This window comes from Cygnus olor, chromosome 5 (genome assembly GCF_009769625.2).
Source record: "Cygnus olor isolate bCygOlo1 chromosome 5, bCygOlo1.pri.v2, whole genome shotgun sequence".
In the NCBI taxonomy this organism is placed as follows: Eukaryota; Metazoa; Chordata; class Aves; order Anseriformes; family Anatidae; genus Cygnus; species Cygnus olor.
This window is the reverse complement of record NC_049173.1, coordinates 12,064,102-12,083,991: the sequence shown is the minus strand read 5'-3', so window position 1 is coordinate 12,083,991 and position 19,890 is coordinate 12,064,102. Positions and strand designations below refer to the sequence as shown.

The 19,890-nt window shown below is 36.0% G+C and overlaps 1 long non-coding RNA gene across 23 annotated transcripts in view; it reads right to left on the bottom strand.

Annotated features, from left to right (window-relative positions):
• LOC121070778 overlaps positions 1-19,890 on the bottom strand; it is a 235,516-nt gene that overhangs the window by 94,360 nt on the left and 121,266 nt on the right. For 13 of the 23 annotated variants that reach the window (XR_005820215.1, XR_005820206.1, XR_005820214.1 and 10 more), the window contains 2 exons: positions 15,626-15,739; positions 7,399-7,491 (listed from right to left, as the gene is read on the bottom strand). The exons of 3 other annotated variants lie outside the window; for them this stretch is intronic. This is a non-coding gene — a long non-coding RNA (uncharacterized LOC121070778). Of the gene's footprint in view, positions 1-7,398; positions 7,495-15,625; positions 15,740-19,890 lie in introns of all 23 variants that reach the window. 7 more of the 23 variants (XR_005820207.1, XR_005820208.1, XR_005820220.1 and 4 more) reach the window with 2 other exon arrangements.

Sequence of the window (19,890 nt, the reverse complement as noted above, 5' to 3'; positions counted from 1 at the left end):
TTTTTTTTTTTTTTAACTGTTCTTACATCTAACTTTATTTCCAGAACAATTTTCTATATGGAAATAAAACACTCCTGAATTGTTCCTTCCTCAAAACTTTAACTTGATTTTTATGCAAGGAAGGGGACTGCAAGAAGCATAACTCTTATTTCACAATAAGTAAAACTCTCCTTCTGGGTCTTTGTTCATGATAATGTATTATGGGAAAAAAAAAAAAAAAAAAAAAAACTACAAACATATTGCTAGCAGTATAATAAATAGCATGTGCAAAATGTACAGTATAATAAATACACTACAGGGACTACTTACCGAGTCTCTTCCAGTCCATAACCATCATCAACCGTCTTCTGTGGTTTGGCACATCAAATATTTGCTATGTACTTTACCATTTTAACAGCACTGCAAATCCTTGGGTGGACAACAAACAAATGCTGTACATTATTTTGTCAATTGTTGCCTTGTATATTCAACATCTGACCTTACCTCCCCCTACAGTTCAACGTGTAGAAATATCAATAAAATACATTGTTTATTTCCAGTGGGTTTTATTATTTAATAGGTCTGTCTCACTGACAAACCAAAGGATTTCTCTTTTAGGGGAGGTCTCTGAGGAAATCTACACCATTAGGAGACAAGGACTTTGGACATATTTTTGAGAATCATTTCTGTTAAAGAACTGTTTTGCAAGTTGCGTTAGCAAATACAGCTCCATTATCTCAAGAATAACATAGTACTTTCTGTATTACTGTGGAAGAGCAGAAATACAAATGATCCCCATGCACTCCTTAAATATATTACTGAGGAAAAACACACCACCTGCTAATCAGTGAATGTGACACTAACACACATACACACCCCAGATAGAGCCATCTACACAGGTTAGGGAGTAAAGAGAGGAGAAGGTGCAGGGAGGCAAGATGGGGACACTTATTCTTGCCATATGCTTGGCTGGACCACAAAATCTCAGTAGCTGAATTCCAGAGCAATTTTCAATACTAAAGGTGGATCAGTCCATCTCCTAGTAGGCTGGTCACCCTGTAAGAGTTTTGTCATTCGGGTCTGCCTCAAACCTGTCAAAGGAATCAGCTCCATTACAAATTACAGGATACTATGTCTTATCCAAGAATGAGTAGAGAAATAATGAAACAAATGAAATGAATCCAAGTGAATGGAAATACAGAAGAAAGAGAATGAGGTCCCTCTTGTACAGGGACTATAAGAAGTTAGATTGCTAAGAGGGCTTCAAATTGTGATATCATGCAGATGCTGGCAGAAGGGAAAGTGATTGCCAGCTTATTGAGTATAACGTAGTCAGGAGCAATCCATAATGAGTAGGAACCATATCGTGAGATGATGTCAAGTGGCCCTGGCTCTGATCAGTAACAGGTGATTAGAAAATGTACTAGAGGGAGAATAGAGTTCCATCCAATTTCTTATCAGCAGATATGACATTTTCTCACCAGCTCTAAGGAGCTTCCTCTACTTGCCTGGCATGGATTCAAGCTGGAATCCACAACAAGAATACTTGGTGGTACAAGCAAAACACAAACTTTTCAGTCCATACTTGTTTTTAAGTAAATTTCCTGCAGTAAATAATAAGAATGAATTCACAGAAACTTAAGGGGTAGGTAAAAAGAAGCACGTCTGAAATAAAAAAAAAATACAGTCCATGTTTTATTCTGAAAAATAAAATCAGGAAATCAAAACACACATAGCATGGATAAGCTATGTATGTAACACAAGAACTATTATTATTGTTATTATACGCCAGTCATAATGTCCCTAAAAAACCTTGTCAGTTCTCATGGATCTGAGTTCCTATGGAAACAGCTTTTATTAAGTACTGGTTTTAAAACTGTTGTTTAGCATATTCCAGTTCCTTCTAGGTCACTGTTTTTTTCTGAGATACATTAACATCTAGTAATAACAGCTCCCGTAGTTCAGCACAAACATTTAGGGTTTTGCTCTCTCTCATGAAAGAGAGCACTTCTAAGCGTTACATCAGCAAAGCTTTTACCTCACCATTCTGAAATTATGTTGGTGAAAATACATACTCTGTGGCATCTAGCTGTCTCTATTTGTACTCAATTTCGATCTTTCAACAGAAAGTGCATTCATAGCTAGTGCATTTCTGGAGCATTTAAATTATCGTTATTCAATGTGATATAACCTCTTTCCTAAAGGTCAGCTGAAATTTAAAGCCCCTCCTTTCCTTCCCTTCCCTTCAGACTGTATTTAGATCTGCACAGCCAACCGTATATTATTGAAAAACTCCTTGTAGAAATTTGGTCAATTCTATTTACAGATGTGATAACCATGCACCAAAGGGTGACCTCAAGGCTTGCTTTCAGTTATTTAACTCAAGGAAAGTAGCCACTCTATCACTCTTCTGTTAGCAGATTGATTGCAAATGGACTCTTGCCAATGCTAAACTGATCCAGTTTAAGGATGGATGTTAAGTCCAGACATTTCTTTGAGGAGACTGTTTTCTTCTGTGCCAGCAGCTAGGCTTTCATCTCAAAAAAATATGTGAATGTGCAGAGTTCAGTGTTGTGAGGATAAGTTCTAAATACAGAAGCAAATATTATCTGATACTGAAATGTGTGACTCAAACTGGGAAAAAAATAAAAAATAAAAAAGTTCAAATAATACCTTTTAAGAAGTAGAACCTGAAAGTCACCTCAAGCTATGTCAACACAAAACCCAAATGATGGTCCATAACTTAAGACAAGTAAATATGTCTTAAGCATATTACAAAGTTTTCAACACTCTTTTGAGAATGATTTTCTGATTTTAGTGCTTTAATATGTCAACAGCTATTCAGCATTACTGTCAGCAGGAAGGTACCCCTCAACCACTTACTAGATTCTCTACAGTCCTTTTGCAGGCAAATTTACAGAAAGGCTTTTGGCTCCCCAAAAGTCTACAGTCTTAGTTAAGAAGCAATGAATATAACCAACAGGAAACTGCATTAAAGAAGACAGAAAACTTCGAAGACCCCTAGATTTTGAAGTCCAAAAAGACATCTGACTGTATAATACAAGCCACAGAGTTTCATCCAGGTAGTTTTGCACTGAGCCATATCATTTCTGTTTGAATAAAATATATCTTCCATAAAGGCATTTAGTCTTATTTACAAATGTCAAGAGAGAGAGAATTCACTTCTCTCCTGGGTAGTTTGTTCCAGTGATTTAAGCCAACAACATTTCCAAAGCCTACAGAATGAAGAGATGCTTTCTGCACTTATATAATTCAAACCCTCATCTATGCAGACATAATTTCATTAAAGTCAACAGACCTAAGACATCACTGAATTAAGCCAAACATTTTAAGTTCCATTGACTGACATTACAGAACATTTTTTTCAAGCCAAGAGACCCCCAAGACGTTTACTTGTTTGACAGGGAAGAGGAAGATGTGTACCAATTTCTCACAGAGCACTGGCTCCAGTAGATAAGAACTAAAAAGATTTGGGTTTTCAATCAGCATGGTAAGTGTGGCTCTTCAAAAAATGACCCAAAAAGACATGGCTATACTTCACTGGCAAGAAAACTCATGATGGGTCTGGTACAGCTTGGAAAGAAAGTCAAACATTTGTTAAAGAACTAGATGATCTAGCTGTGGAGGTTAGCATGGAACAGAGAACACAGTGGATGCTTGTTCTCAGTGCAAAATCATCCTTTCTCCCTGCTTTGCAAATCTCTTAATATCTACTCACTTTTTGAGTGATTTTGCATTGTCTTTCTTCAATATTTTCCTACTACCACTGTCTTCATTCATTACACTGTAAATATGGGTGTCAGAGTCTCTTCAGATGTTTCCAATAAACATCTGTTAAGTGCAAGGATGTATGGGGTGGGTTCCTCATAATCACAGTCATCAGTAAGCATTTAACAAAAAGTCAGAGCTAGCCTACTGCAAACACCTCCTGCCACAAGAAGTGTTACAATTGCATTGAACTCCTGTTTGTCTTAAGACAGCTGGCCTTCAGAAGGCAAATGGAAATTACAACACTTTCTTGCAAAGAAGCCCGTAGTAACAGCCTCCTTCATCAGCCAAAGGTTATAGTTCTGCTGAGAAGAGCAAGAGTTAAAGATTGTTTGGTACTTGCTAGATATAAAAACAGGAGCACAGGAAAGCAAAGGCTCATGAGCAAAAACAGGTGGAATGAAGAAGAGTACAATGAGGGAAATTAATCTAAAAATTCATGTAACAGATTATGTCATCTCTGTCTCAGATCACCCTGTAAAGTACCATATTTCAGGCTACATCTTTTTTCTTATTAAATTCTATACAATGGGGTAACAGTCCTTTTCAGTCTTTCTAGAGCATGGTACAACACTGTTAGAAGGTGTACAATGGCTGGGTTCATGGAGAAAATTAATAGGGTGACCAGTATTGCAAATCCAGGTTCCGCCCTGTCTACCATGGAAGTAAGGATTATTAAGCATTTCTTCTCGTACCTCATAAAATGATTCTACTGGGAATAGGCATGGGGAAAGCAACTTTTAACAGCTTAAATGTCACTGTACTGCGTGTTTCTCTGAAAATTCACAAAAATATCTTGCACAAGCTTAATTACACTTATCCATGCTTCTTAAGGGTAAACCTTAAAAACATTTCTATTAGGACTGGTCTTTGTCTACACTTGGGATATTAAGAGGAATATGAGGAATATCCTGATGTTGAATGTAAAATCGGTACTTGGAACTCTAGAAATTTCCTTGTCATTTTGCCTTTAGACACAAGATGGCAGCAAGAAATTCATTTCAAGCATATGCTTCCATTAACTGAAGTGTTACCTGGGAGTTAATGTTAAGAATGTGGATTTGGTTATTATGACTATTTGATGGAAGTCTCCACAAACATTTACACCCTCACACTGTTCTTGATTCACCTGTGACCCTGAATTCTGCTGTTAAGTCTGGTCATAATGACCAAGCACCTATTGCATGGGGCGTGCAGCCACACACAAAATATACCTATGGGAAATGCAGATGTCTAAGGAGTGCCAAGCATAGTCCCTATCCTAGTGGCCATAAAACAGGACAGAAATCATTCATCAAGTCTTACTTTATTATTTAGCCTTTTCTTCTTTACTCTTCCCTAGTGTGATGTTTTCTTTCTCATAGTTTTAGCCTTTAGGATCTATAGTCCTTAGCAGCCCTGGAGAATTTGTTTCTAATCTTCATTTCCCCAACCTACAATATTCTACTATTTGTCTGATCCAAAGTACCAAGCTTAGAGTTATTCAAGAAAGGAAGACTTTTGAAGTTCCTGACTTTCTTTGTCAGAAGGAGTTTCTTTCCTTTAAATTTAAGTCAAAAGTGGTTTTCACAATTACAGAGAAACATTATCTAATTTTATTCTACTGGTAAGTGAATACATGAAAAATTAAGATCTTTAGCCTACTTCTCCACAGTTCATCGGTATTTGTGGGATATTCACAATTTTTGCTGATAAGAGAAACTGCTCCAAGATCCCCTAAGACATTGCTCTGTAACTAAAGAACCAAGCTTGCCACCTACAACCTATGACAGAAACACATACTCTATGGATCAAAGGAGAACACATGTAATACATAGACCACAGTACCATATTTTAATTTAAAGGATAAAGCAAGCTAAAGTTTTGAAGGCTATCTATCCCAAAATTATTGTACAGACAATCTCTCACAAGCAAGCTTGTGCTATACATGGAAGTCATGAAACAAAGTGAGGAACGGAAAAGACGTTTCCTTAGTCCCTTGGACAGAATCACCCACATGCTTAGCCTCTGAGCAGAGGCATGACAAACCAGCCTGGGGCTCCTTGGGTATGGAAGTGATGTGTGGCTACAGGTAGTGGCAAGAGTTGACTGCCCAAGAAGCAGGTCATGTCAAATAGATGACCCAGAGTATACCATCCAAGCTGGTAAGCTGGAGCAGCACACCTCGTGCTCCAAGTAAGCCAGTGCTGCAATCATTCCCACCACACCTAATGCTGAAGTAACACAACTAAATTACACTGAGTACAAAATCTAAGAAATTGTAATAAAGGTACCCATATACACATCTATTTTAACCCATCTGCCTCCTATATGGATTAAACTTCCTGATAAAGAACGTATATTTTAATTATACAACCCTTAAAGAGATGTATGTCTGTCTACTTTATTGCATATTTCCATTGTCTTTCTTTAAATCATTTTCTTCAAACTGCTAGTATCTGTTTTTTAAGTGTCTTGTTAAAACAAAACTGTTTGGGTCAGTCCAAAAATACTTATTTAGTGCTTTAACTTCTCAAAGCAAATATTCTGTCTTCATTGTAGCCAAAGATCTCATTCGACATTACAAGGACACACAGCTATTATAACATCTTGTTTGGGACACATGCAATATACAAGTATACAGAAAATTTGGCCTTATATCTAAAGCTTGTTAGTGCTTTTCCCCTCAGAAGTCTTCCAAAGAAAACATCTCACAAGATTAATGAATATTCTCTTTGTTAAAAACTTTCATTTTCTCTGTTCAAGAGGAACAATTTCCAGCTAGTAATTAATCTGCACTATGGTTCAAGGACAGAATTATTTACTTTCAATCTTGGAATGCCGGAGATTGAAAACACATTTTCATCAGATACTAACAATAATGAGAGGGGCGGTGAGGTCTGAAGACCTCAGGTGAAATTCTTAAAATAGTCACCAAAAACTGAGTTTGACTTTTTTCCCTTATTACTGTTAAAATTTTCACTGGGCTTTAGTATGTCTGTCTCACCCTAAATAAACCTTCAATGACCCCAAGGTTTACCTTTTTCTTGGAAGCAGTCCTAATGTTCCCATTAATACTAACAGAAGGTGAAGTATGAAAATTATATGATTGGATGGAAATCTATTCTTTTTTCCTCATGAATATTATTTCCAGCATAACATTTTAGCGATCTTGCACTTACTCTTTTCTATTCACTAAGTTCTGAAGAGCTTCTTATTTGACCTATGTCTGAAAAGCTAAAGACTGAATTGCACTTATAACTTTTCCAGATAGCAATTCCTATTTTTAGAACATTTGTTTTCATCTGCTATATACAGTGTTCACTTAGGAAAGCTAACACCAGAGGAGTAAAAATCCCTCTCAGCAATCTAATTACTGCAAACAAATTCCTGGGGCCTGGAATTCACACCCCTTTTTTCTTCCTTGAAGGTCATGCAAATGTTGTCATGACCTGAAACCTTCACACCTTCTTCTGGTACAGGCAAAAGACAGAACCACAGGTGTCATTCCTATCTATAATCATGGGAGAAAATTCCTAGCAGTCACAATAAATTGCTGTTCATTTCTGAGTACAGCAAGATTTTTGATTGACCATCTTGAGCTACATACCATGGAAGGAAAAGCATGAACATGCTACAGGGCTACCTCACCTGGGATAACTCTCAGACAGCCAATTTTCCAATGATGCAACACAAAGCTGCAGGAGGAGAAGAGCCAAGGCCAAGGTTCAACCAGCATTGCATCTGCTTGGAGAACAGAAAGCTGTGTCAGAATTTTCCATATGCCCAAACAGCTCTGTACTTGGTACAAAGCCTTCATCCAGTGAGGTGAGTAAATATGAATCGGAATAGGATTAAGCCATATATCACACAATTTATAAGATCAGCCAAATAATGTAAACTTGATTTTCTCTTCACAGGTACTTTTAAACAAATTCACTTTGACTGCTCAGTTATTATTTATATGTGCTTTCCATGAATGCTCAACCGATCATACGGTACAAATAAGTGAGCTTTTGAATCGATGCACAAATATTCATAGGAACAATATTTTAAAACTACATGATGAACAACAGTACCAGGTGCTCAAAAATTTATCCAATTTGGTAGCAGAAACTGTTTACTGTCTACCAGAAATTTACTAATTAGTTAAACATCACCACTTCAGTTTCAGATCTTACTGAGTCAGTGTTCCCAGGGAAATTATCGATATCAATCAAATTTAGAGTAATTTTCTGATTACAAAAATTGGTTAAATCAGAATAATGAATAATTCAAAGTAACTGCTTTGTTCATATAACATATTGAAGTGAGAATCTACATTTATCAGATAAATTATTCATTGCAAAATTACTCATTCTGTTCTGCCAATACGTATCACATACAGAGACTAAATTACTAGAATTATGGCTTAGGAAGAAAACCTCTTCTGATCTTAGCTTCCAGTTTCAGCACGATCAATTAGTCAAACACAGGACTTTGAGGTTATCATTAGGACAATGTCAGATATCAAAGAAAATAAATGCAGTCTGGAAAAAAAAAACACTTAACCTAACAATACATCTTAAATTAAAAACAATTAAGGCAGCTTAATAAAACAAGCGATACACCATTATTGAAATAATAGCCTGTTCTGGACAGAAAAGAGTATTATAAATTATTGAAGAAGGATATATTTATTGCAGAGTATTAATACTGTAGGCACAACATTTTTGAAAACCGATATGAGATTTTGCAAGAATGTAGGAATCTCTAATTTTGATTACACCCTGAGACTGATTTACTTTAAAAACTAGGACAAAAAGAATCTTGAAATATTGGCTCTTTCAACTCCTTTGTCTTATTCAAGGATATCTAGTGAATCAGATTCATTAGTACAGATTACCTGTAACAGCTGATATAACACTGTTTTGTTGGAAAACAGCTCAATTCAATAAATATTGAGTATGGAAAAAGAATAATTTTTCAAACCATAAGACATCATTAAAATGATATTTTAAACGGGAGAGGGCTCTTATTTAGTGCCTGACAACTCACAACTGTGGTTCATATTATTTTGCCTAGACCTTTTTATATTCAGGAAATACAAAAACTGTTCAAAATCAAACGAAGTCTGATTTGCAAGCACAAAAGTAAAGCACAAAGGCAAAACATATTAATTTCAGAAAATGCAAAAATTCCCTACAAGGATACTTGACAATAAGATAATAATTAAAGAAACTGTTATGGCTATGGAATGATTCACACAACAATTCATGTTTTCCTTCAACCTCTATCTCTTAGAGTCCTGTGATTATTAAACTACAGAAAATTAATTTCAAATAAAAGAATAATTAAATATCTAGCATTTGCAGCTGTGAAACAGTCTTAGTAATATGAAGAAAGTGTTTTAAAGAATTAGAAACTAGACAGCAAGAAAAATGAAACAATAATATATTATTAAGAGAAACACCCTCATATTTGTATTGAGACTAACTTGATTCATGATTTTTAATGTTTGTTAAGCAGGTTGATTTCAATTGACTGGACAACTCACATATTACATCATAAATACATTTCTTGAAAGCCGTAGTTTAACAAAAAGTAGAAAACATATCAGTCAGTGGTTTTGGTTTCACTACAGTATGAAGGTTTTTCTGATTAAATCTTCTTATTTGAGAAAGACATGATATAGGACAAAAATACCCAGTAGACAGTACTCTCTCTTGTCCAAGTGCATTTGCAGTGAGTTATTAATGCAGCCACCATAGAAATATTTTTCTATGTATCAGAAAAGCTTCATTAAAATTAGGAGCTGAAAAAAATACTCTGTATTAGAGCATCTGTGCATGGTTTTATTTATATTAATGGCCCTATCCTGTTATTCAAAATTCTACATAATAATGCTTTGTTCTACAGAAGTCCCACAAAAATAAAAATTAAAAAATAAAAATAAATTACTAGACTTAGGTACAAAAATGTAAAATATTCTAGCACTACTGAAGTCAACAGCTGTTTATCCCATAGCTTAAATGGAACTAGGAAAAGTAAGACTTGCAGAAATTAGTAATAAGTAGATCCTTCTGTCTTAAGCATATCTTAATACCACGCTTTTTTCGTGGAACTTTCTAAAATCTGAAAGTTTGCTGTTGCAAAGGAAGAAATACAATATCAGCTCCATCTTATCTGCTGTGACTAAAATTAAGTAGATATAAAAATAAATCCATCCATATATATATACATACATACTGAAATATTTCAAGCCAGCATATATCAGGAAAATAAATACAAAGGCTATTCTCTTAAACATGTAAGTTGAAATGTTTTATTCTGCAGTGGCCATTTTAAAAATAAGTAGTTCAAGTGCTAGGCTTGAAAATAAAGTAAACAATGAAAAACATCAGATGAAGGAAATGCAATTAAAAAATATTGTAAACCAGCCAAAATTATATACCCCTAATTGAATAAGCAAGATACTGTGACAGACAGGCATGTACTATTAGAAGCAACACACTTCATTTTGTACAAAGTGTTCCTTCAGCTTGTCAGCGAGTAAAGAAAAAACACCAACCAGGAGTCTGAAATGGCTTATTCACCACATAAGGAAACGTGTTGAACTGGATTAACCACCAATTGAAGAATTTTATCCAGGAAGCTGAAGATGCTTGGAAACTGGACGAGTAAAATGAAAAGAATTTTAAAATATTTTAGATACTTGTACTTAAGGGGAAATAAATAAATAAATAAACAAGGATAAACTTACAAAAATTACAAATATCCTATCAAAAACAATTCATTCACTAAGACAACTGGTGGAATATAATCTAGATATTGTTGTTATAAGATCAGTGTACAACTGCATGAAAAAAGTGACTCACAATGGCTCATTTTAAAACTGGAAGAATATGCTTGAAAAGATCTCAGCACAGTTAAAGCCATTAATAGCTCTGTGGAACGGGAAACACTCCTAAAACCTGGGCAGAGCACAGAAGTAGAATAGAGTGCAAGCAATTTGCAAGAGAAGATTTAGCGTAAGGGTGATAAACTGGGGAGGGAGACAGACAAAATCATCTAAATTAAATTTTATAAAGTACAAAGTTCTGTATTGGAAGAGAAACTCAAATATACAATGTCAAACAGGGAAGGCTGGAAAAAAAAGGACTGGGTATGTTGGATTCTGCACTGAATATGAGTCAACTGCTGATGAAGGTTTCAAAACAGAATATAATTCTGTGTTTATTAAAAAGAAAGCTCTACATAAAACATGGAAAGAAATTATTCCACTCTACTAATGACTGGTAAAACCTTAGCTACGTCTATTTTTGTCTCTCAGCTTTAAAAAGATGTGGTAAACTGGAAAGAGTCCTGAGGAGAACAAAGAACAATGGGAAATTTATAAAATATGATCTATCAGGAAAAACAGAAGATTGAAGACAGGATGATAAACATCAACCAATGTTTACTTTACAAATTTTGAAGTCATCACTTATCCTGTTTCCATCAAAGGATGGCAAGAAATAATCAGCTTCATGTGTGACAGAAGACTTAGATTAGTTGTTAGGAAAAACCTTCTTAGCTGTTACAATAAAGCCTACAGAGGGAGAAAGGCAGCTCCAACAAGTACCCTTAAGGTAGGTTCAGGAAGGCTGGTAGGAGAAGTAACCACACCATTGTTGTGTCATGAAGCAAAACTTTTTCAGCTGAAAATGAGGTAACTAAAATGAATACAATGGGGATAGGAAGATGGAGACACTGGCTCTCCATCAAATAGCTTCTTTCACTCACAGTCTGAATTTACAACCTTCAAGTACTTGTGGCCAGTACCTTTACTGGATAAAATCAGTACAGCTTGAATGGCTCAAATATTTTCTTGGTTGGTACCAGACCTTGTCCTTTGTCTATAAAATGAAAAGTGGGGAATGCCTTTAAAAAGAGAAGTCTGTGGACAACCTTGGGTGATATCCTTGTACCAGTGGCTGATCTCCTCCATCTTAACAAAGTATCATGACAGAGAGTGCTTCTACATCAGGGAAGTACCCTGTTAGGTTTCAAAATATCTTTTCCTCTCAGCTACAACTATGGTGACATCTGGCAGTCATCCTCTTATCTTTCCCTTTTACAGACCAATCAGGTTTATGGTCTGACCATGGTAGGCAAATGTATCGGACAGGAAGATACCAGTAGCAGCAAAAGACACACCAACATTCACCAAATGAGGCATAAGCATATTAAATCTGTAACCCTGCAGCTGCATTAGAAATATTTATTAGCCTCCATCTTGGTATTCTGGCCAAGCAGATCCATTTGGATTTGTAAATAGTCTGGTTAAAATGAGCTGTTTTTCTTAGTAGTTGATTTTAAAGTTTCCTCTTGTGAGGAAATTTTCTTGTTGTTTTGCAGATAAAAATCAAATACATTTTGAAAAGACTGTCTACATACGTGGGGGCAGAATAATATTTTGACAGAGGAAATGTCTATGTTTCTCTGCTTCATGCTCTGCCAAAGTCACTCACCAAGGTATGGGAGGTGGGGGGGGAAGGGCAGGCCTTTGGATTTATACACTGTTTGGCTATGATTCTTCCGGACTTGAGAAGGTTATTTGGGAAGTATTGGCTTCAATGAACACATGTATTATCTATGTTTCTCTTTGGTTAATCAGTTTGATTTGTGCTCTTACAAATGTGGAAAGCCTTATTTTTTAAGAGACAATGCTTGACAACCTGTCCAATGCTCACCTCTTTAATCTCCTATTCTGGGCTATAGTCACTGCTTGAGTGTTCTATAATGAGTAGACTGCAGTGCAGGATGCTCTTTAGGTGACAGCAGATGTCTCCTCCAGTCCAGGATCTAGTCAGAAGGTGTAAAGGTATTATCCAGTCTACCAGTCCAGTCTAAATAATGTCATCATGGGATGGCTCACATTCTACAGAAGATCTGTTGATAAGATTGATTTTCATGTTGTTGTTCTGCTCTTAGACAGTTAAGAGTATGGTTTTGGCCATTTGTTCCTTGGTCTCAAACCTGAGGTGCCCCAGGGTGGTAGCTCACTAGTTGTTCTGACATATTACTGGATCTGTGTGGCCAAACTGCTGGACTTTAAATACCTTACTCAAAAACTCAGCTGCTCAGCTTGCAGTCCCACCCTACACAAAACCTCTCTCTGTCCCCATTTGACCTAGAACATTAGAGAGGATGAGAGGGTTTGTCAGATGCCTCACCAGATGCTGCCAGATGTCAGATGCCTTGCCAGAGTTTACCCTGCAGCTGTTGGGCTGTCACAGCTCTTTCTTTAACCTGTTCCCAACATGATGCAATTACATCCCACCCCTCTCTCAGAGCAGCTTCTCCAGTTCCAGCCAAAGCTGAAGCTTTAAGAAACAGTAAAACTTTGGGCATCAAAGTGCAATGCAGGCACAACAGCAACAGACAAAACAGACAATTTCTTAAAGCATTTTACCTAAAAGCAGGAAATGACTATGAAAAAGCACTGAAGCACTGCATCAGCAAAATGCTCAGAGATAAAATAAACACTGTAAACATAATACAGCCTTTCATAGCAGGAGAAAGACTGAGGGAGGAGGAACAGTACAGCCTTTGCTGTTTTGACTGGCATCACTGCTTGTCTCACTCTGACAGGTTGCCAGGTTAAGGTTTTGTTTTGAATCAGTCATTTCCCTTTGAACAGTGGCAACTGTTACCATTGTTACCCTGTTACACTGAATATAAAACAAAATTTCCACCAGCTTTCTTGCCATATGTTTATTCTAGAAGGCAGCAGGCATCTAGGATTTGGTAACAATCATAGTGAGGAAATATTTGCGGGACCTGTCTCAACAAAATAATTACCTCCATCACAGTAATATCATGCAGAATGCGACACTGAATTCACAACTGTTGTCCATGAAATCTAACCTGAGAAACCTAATGAAAGGTATTGTGTTTCTTTGTTTGTTTTAATTGATTGGTTATTGCTTCAAGGAACGTCTCTCTAAAGCATAAAGCGCACACCTGAGGGATTACTCTTCAAACGCTGTTGAGCACGTTTTAACTGCAAAAGCATTTAACAGATATTCTTGAAATATTTTTTGCTTTGTCTCCACAATAAATCTAGCCACTTCCTGGTGAAAGCAGTTTCCCTTAGAAAAGTGATACAAGGGGCTTAAAACAGGGCTTCTTAAGGGTTTCATATTAGCACAGATTTAATTATGAAGGCATTTGAATGTCTCCAAACTATCATGATTTCCTAATTACTTATGGAAAATATTTTATAATGAGGTGATATGTTTCTTATTTATTTACAGTGCAGTTTGTTCTTCCTAATCCTTTAGATCTGAAGAACTAGATATAATGAAATCAGTGAAATCTCTCTTTGTAAGAATTCTTACACTTAAATCAGATTATCACCATAGTGCTTAGTCATTTAATAAAGTAGTTCAATCATTAATGATTGCTCCCTCTTTTTGAGTTTCTAGAATGAATGGCCAGCATCAGTGAGCCCTCACCCCTAAAACAAAACAAAACAAAACAAAACAAAAACTAGAAATTAGTAGAAGTGATTGAGAACACAGTACCCATATGGTCTTCTGGACTTAAAAAACTTGAAGTCTGATGTAACATTACAAGCATTGGATTATAATTTATTAATAACAGCTTGTATTTTTGAAAGAATTTAGAGGAAGTAAACTCCCAAATCCAAATGCCTTTTAAAGGGAAATTATTGCTAAATCTCATAGGTTCTTTTGAAATTCCAGAAAATCATTAAAAAGTAGGAGAGAAGAAAGATACATCATTTTGACCTTAAAAAGAACCCACTCTCAATAATATTGATATATTATACTGCTTGATATTGCATGGATTAAGTACATGTTTATGAATGAGAATGAGTGGTCTTCTTTAATCTTAGAATTTAGTCAACCTTCACACTCACCTTTTTTAAGGTAAAATAATCTTCTTATATCAAAGTACTGCAGTTTGTTTATTATTCTGCAGGTAGTTAGATAATCACCTTCATCTTGTTTAGTTGCATTTAATTCTTTGAGCATTAACAGGAACAGTTTATGTGTGAGATTTATGTCATGCTGAGACAATTTTTACAAGATTAAGACACCAGAATGTGAAGAAAGCAGAGATTTTAGGAGGTAATCTAAAAAAGGCAAGGACAGCAGAGTTGAGCATTTAATGAAATGGGGTGCATTCGGAAGAGTGTTGCCAGCAGGTCAAGGGAGATGGTGATCCTCACCTTTTGCTCAGCCCTGGTGAGGCCACACCTGGAGTATTGTGTCCAGTTCTGGGCTCCCCAGTGCAAGAGGGACATAGAACTACTGGAGAGAGCTCAGAGGAGGTCTGCAAAGATAATTAGAGGACTGGAGCACCTGTCGTAGGACAGGATGAGAGAACTGGGTCTGGTTAGCCCAGAAAAGAGAAGACTGAGGGGAGACCTCATCAATATGTATAAATATCTGAGAGGAGAGTGTCAAGAGGATGGAGCCAGTCTCTTTTCAGTTGTGCCCAGCAAGAGGACAAGAGGTAACGGGCTCAAACTGAAGCACAGGAGGTTCCTGCTGAGTATGAGAGGGCATTTCTTTACTGTGAGGGTGACAGAGCACTGGGACAGGTTCCCCAGACAGTTTGTGAAATCTCCTCTGGAGATATTCAAAACCCACCTGGATGCCATGCTGCACAACGTGCTCTAGGTGATCCTGCTCGGTAAGGGGGTTGGACAAAGTGATCTTCAGAGATCCCTTACAACCTCAGCCATTCTGTGATCCTGTGAAATTCTGATGTAGAGTATCATTAGAAAAATAAACATGCACATACACACACACACACACACACACACAAAAGTATAACCTGGCAAAATTCCTCATTATGGCAATGGATCTGCCCTGGTAGGATTTACCTGTTTTTGTTTTAGCAAGTAATTGGTCTTGTCTCTCTGACAAGTGATTTCTCTGGCCATGGAAGTTTGCCTTCAGTGTTTCAGTTGGAGGGAATCAGTTTTTAAGAAAAATGACTAGAAAAAAAAAAAGATTTAAAAAATAAATGAAAAGAACATATCAGAAAGGGGCCAGTCTCCCCCTTTCACAGAAAACAATACAAGATAAGAAAGCTTTTTTACCTGATCACCTATTTGTTTTCAAGTTCCCAAGATACATCAGGAAAAGCACCACAGAAAAGAAATAAGAGGAGGTAAAAGTGGAAGAACATATAACAGATGTTAAGATATGCACAGAAAAACACAAGTGTAAAATACACTAATTATATTCAAGTATTTTAGTTGTTTTCTTTTATTGACTAGTGCTGATGACTAACAAGCTTTTCATTCCATCACATTATGTGCAAGTAAAGTGTGTAACATTTGCAGATTCTGAACAATTGATGTGGTAAAGTAAGCTATGGCAAAATATGTATAAAGACATTTGGATTGAAATATCTGTATCTTCTCAGTTAATAATTTTCAGTTAAAAATAAATAAATAAATAAAAACGACAGCTTCCTTATTAAAACCACGAAGTGATGTAGGACATCCTGACTCAAGAACTCCTTAAACGTAAAATAAACAGTATGTAAAGAGGACACACTTTGCTCTCTCAACAAAATGTTCCCATCTTTTGGATGGAACAAGGAAGCTGTATAAAGTTAGCTAAATGTCCCAGTAATCTAGGGAAGGAACTGGAAAATAACCCTGCCAATTGAAACTGCAGGAGTTCTTTTGGCCAACGTAATGTCAACACAGAGTCACTTTGGCCAACAAAGTGGGCTACGGGAAAAACAACAAAAAATATGTAGTGTTGTCAAAAGTGCCCAAGAATATATAGGGCTACATTTTCCAAAGGCAGAAACCCTTTTCAAGTAGACAAAAGGATCAGCATGAATTATACACCTATATTTGCCAAAATGCCATATGCAAATGTCCAAGGGCAAGTGGGGAAAAAAAAATGGAAAACGTCCAGTCCCCACTTTTTTTTTTTTTTTTTTTTTTTCCACAGAGAGGAATTTCAGGTTCCCCAGTGTTCTGGGGATACAAAGTTCAAAATATACAAGTAAAAATCTGTGTGTGTGTATAAATCTAAATGTCATTAGTGATATTGGCTCTCAGCTTGGCTCTGCACTGGAACTTTGAACATAAATCTAGTCTCTGTGTTCACTGCTATTAGTTGTGCTTGCATATGTTGGTGCAAGTTTTTGTATGAACATACCAATCATTAAAGAAAAAGGGACAAAAGCGATTGAGAAGCCCCAGAATCTTCTATAGCTTAATTATCCTAGGAGTTGATAAGCCCCGCTGCTATCACTGGGAGAGAAGTAACATCTATTGAAGCCAGCAACCCTTATTGCAATAACTTAATTTGAGGGTTGATATCCAAATATGCCAGATAGATGGGATGGCAGAAGTCTCTGAAGAGTTCTCTAGGTTTAGGGGATGAAACTAAATGTGACTTTAATCTTTTATTTCAGATCAGCTTATCCTTTGATGGAGCCTCTATACCTTCCCAAGCCCCTTAAATGAAATGCAATGTTGTTAAGTAAGTCAGAATACAGACATAAATAAATGCACTCATGCTGTTCAGTGATGTCTGCTCCACCAAGAAGAAATGCCTAGTTCTGTTCAGAATAAGTCAGCTGTTCAATCAGCTAGAGTGAGCAGAAATGTCTGAAGAAATCAGAAATACAACAAATATATATTGCTCTCACATGAATCAAAAATGGCCTTTCCTGGCAAAAAGACAGGTATCCAACATGACAGGATTGCTAACTGAAGATTGTATATCTCTCTGAAAGCATTTCCTTAGGGACATTTCTTTGGATCGAGGTGATGGGAAGGAGATTTGTCAGCATAAACTCTATATCCACAAGGAGCTTTCTGAGAAGTGGAAGTCAAAATGGCTTTGTGGCTTGCATGAGATTTACACTGAATATCTCTGCTGCCAAATCAAGATTCTTAACTCTGAACAATTTCTACACAGCCTGTGTTTCTTGAACTGGAGGGAATCAGTTGTTTATTTTTATATATATCCTTTTATGGTAAGTGGTAGTAGTATTTCTACAAATAAATTATCTCTTGCCCACCCCAAAATATAAAAATATTAAAAAATAAATAAAAATAATGAAAATAAATTGCTATGATTCAGACCTGATAAATACACTTAAGAAAAAAAATATATAATCAAATAAATATACAAGCAAGCATTCAGAGAAAATGGCCACTTAATATGGCCTCTACCTGAGACCAATTTGTAAGACTCAAACTTGCATTCAGAAGAGCTTTAAAGGAACAAGTTCGGAAAAGAGTTTTGTCCAACTCTCCAAACCTGATTTTATCACACAGTAAAAAAGAAAAGCAGTTTAAACAAGGTCTGAGTTAAAATAATAACAATTATTATTATTATTATTATTATTATTGTTATTGTTATTGTTATTGTTATTATTATTATTATTATAAATCAGCAGAAGCAGCAAAGAGAAACATATAAGCAGAGAATATAGGAATAATTATGGTAATCATGGATACAGTTCACTTACTGAAAGTATTATACATAATCTAGTCAAAGAGGGTGAGGTAACAAAGGCAACTTAGCTACCAGGAAACCAGTGAAAGGTGGCAAGGTTACAAACCGGAGGAAGTGGAACCAATAGAAAAGGACATGAAATCAGACAGTAGAGATATACCAACACATGGTGGAGTGGCTGTCATCATTGGAACATTGGTATCGAAATACATACCATTCTAACTGCTAGAAATAAAATTAAGAGTACTGCCACAGTTGAATAAAGACAACTTCTGCAAGTAAAAATTTTCAATAACATGGCTAAAACTGAAATTTTAAGGTCAAAATCAATTTGAAAGAAGTAATTTGAATTAGGGTCTGAATTTGGTCATTCCCTCACTTGGGTCAAATTTAAACCTGGCTGAAGACCTCATCAACATTTTGCTGTATCATTATATAGACACATTAATTTCCCACACACAGACTGGAAAAAAAAAAAACATGCTAACAAATATGGTAGGACCCATTTATTCCTGAATGTACTAGCCAACATATTTTTTCACCAAGTGTACTGTGACTAATAAGTCCCAGTATTAAAAAAAAAAAAAAAAAAGGGTGGGGGGGAGTTCTGGTCAGCTAGAAATGACAGATCAAGCAAAAGAGCTGGGCATAGAACCTAATCACAAGATTACTATGAGTCACCAGTATGATGATAAAATGTAATGTGATACTAGACCACAGAAAAAGCAAAATATTTCCAACAGAAATAGGGTCATATTAAAATGGTGATGCAAGGTAACAATAAACAGCAGCCTCTCTATCTTGTGTGCAAAGATGAACTCAGAACAGAAGAGGTAGAAAGAAGGACCAGTCATCCTTGTAGGGAACTGACAATCTTCTTTGGTAGGAGAGAAAAAAAATGAGAGCACAGACAAAATGTGGTTGTTCTCTGACTTATGTTAGCTCAAAGTAAGAACTGGAATGATAATGCTGGGAGGCAAACAAAGTCACCTGAATTAATTTAGGAAAGAAGAAAGAACAAACTTCCTTCCAATCCACTGAATAAAGTCTTGAAACAGCTTAACGAAAGGAGTGGAGGAGCAAAAGTTAATTCATTGAAGGATTAAGAAATTAGGGATGATCTCTTATTCAGTGTCCACCCATTATCATTAAACATATCTGAGATGCAGCTTTTCATAAACAGGTAGAGAACTACTCACAGAGAACAATTATTCTAAGTAAAATTTAGCATTTACTTAGTGCTTAGTTTGTTGTACTCTGTATAAAACTTTACTGATTTATATCAATGTAAGACATTGTTTAATAAATTGGGTTGAGGGGCTGTACTGTAATAAGATTCACATGGAAAATGGGGGAAAAATATGAACCAAATCTAGTAGCACCAAATACTATTGATTAGCACTGGCTTTTCACAATGAAAAAGACTTCTCAATCCTTCCTTCCTCCCTATTAAACTCAGTTTAAAACATGACCATATAATAAAACAAAAGGGTCACATCTAGGAAACAGAAATGAAAACAGGTGTTTGATTTAACATATATAGTTTAAGCTGTGTTTAAGAGGTAATAGAAAACTACACAATATGTGCTTCTTTCTCCTCTATCTCAAAGCCAAGTCCAATACTGTATGCAACTCTGCCTGCAGGTAAAGTTCT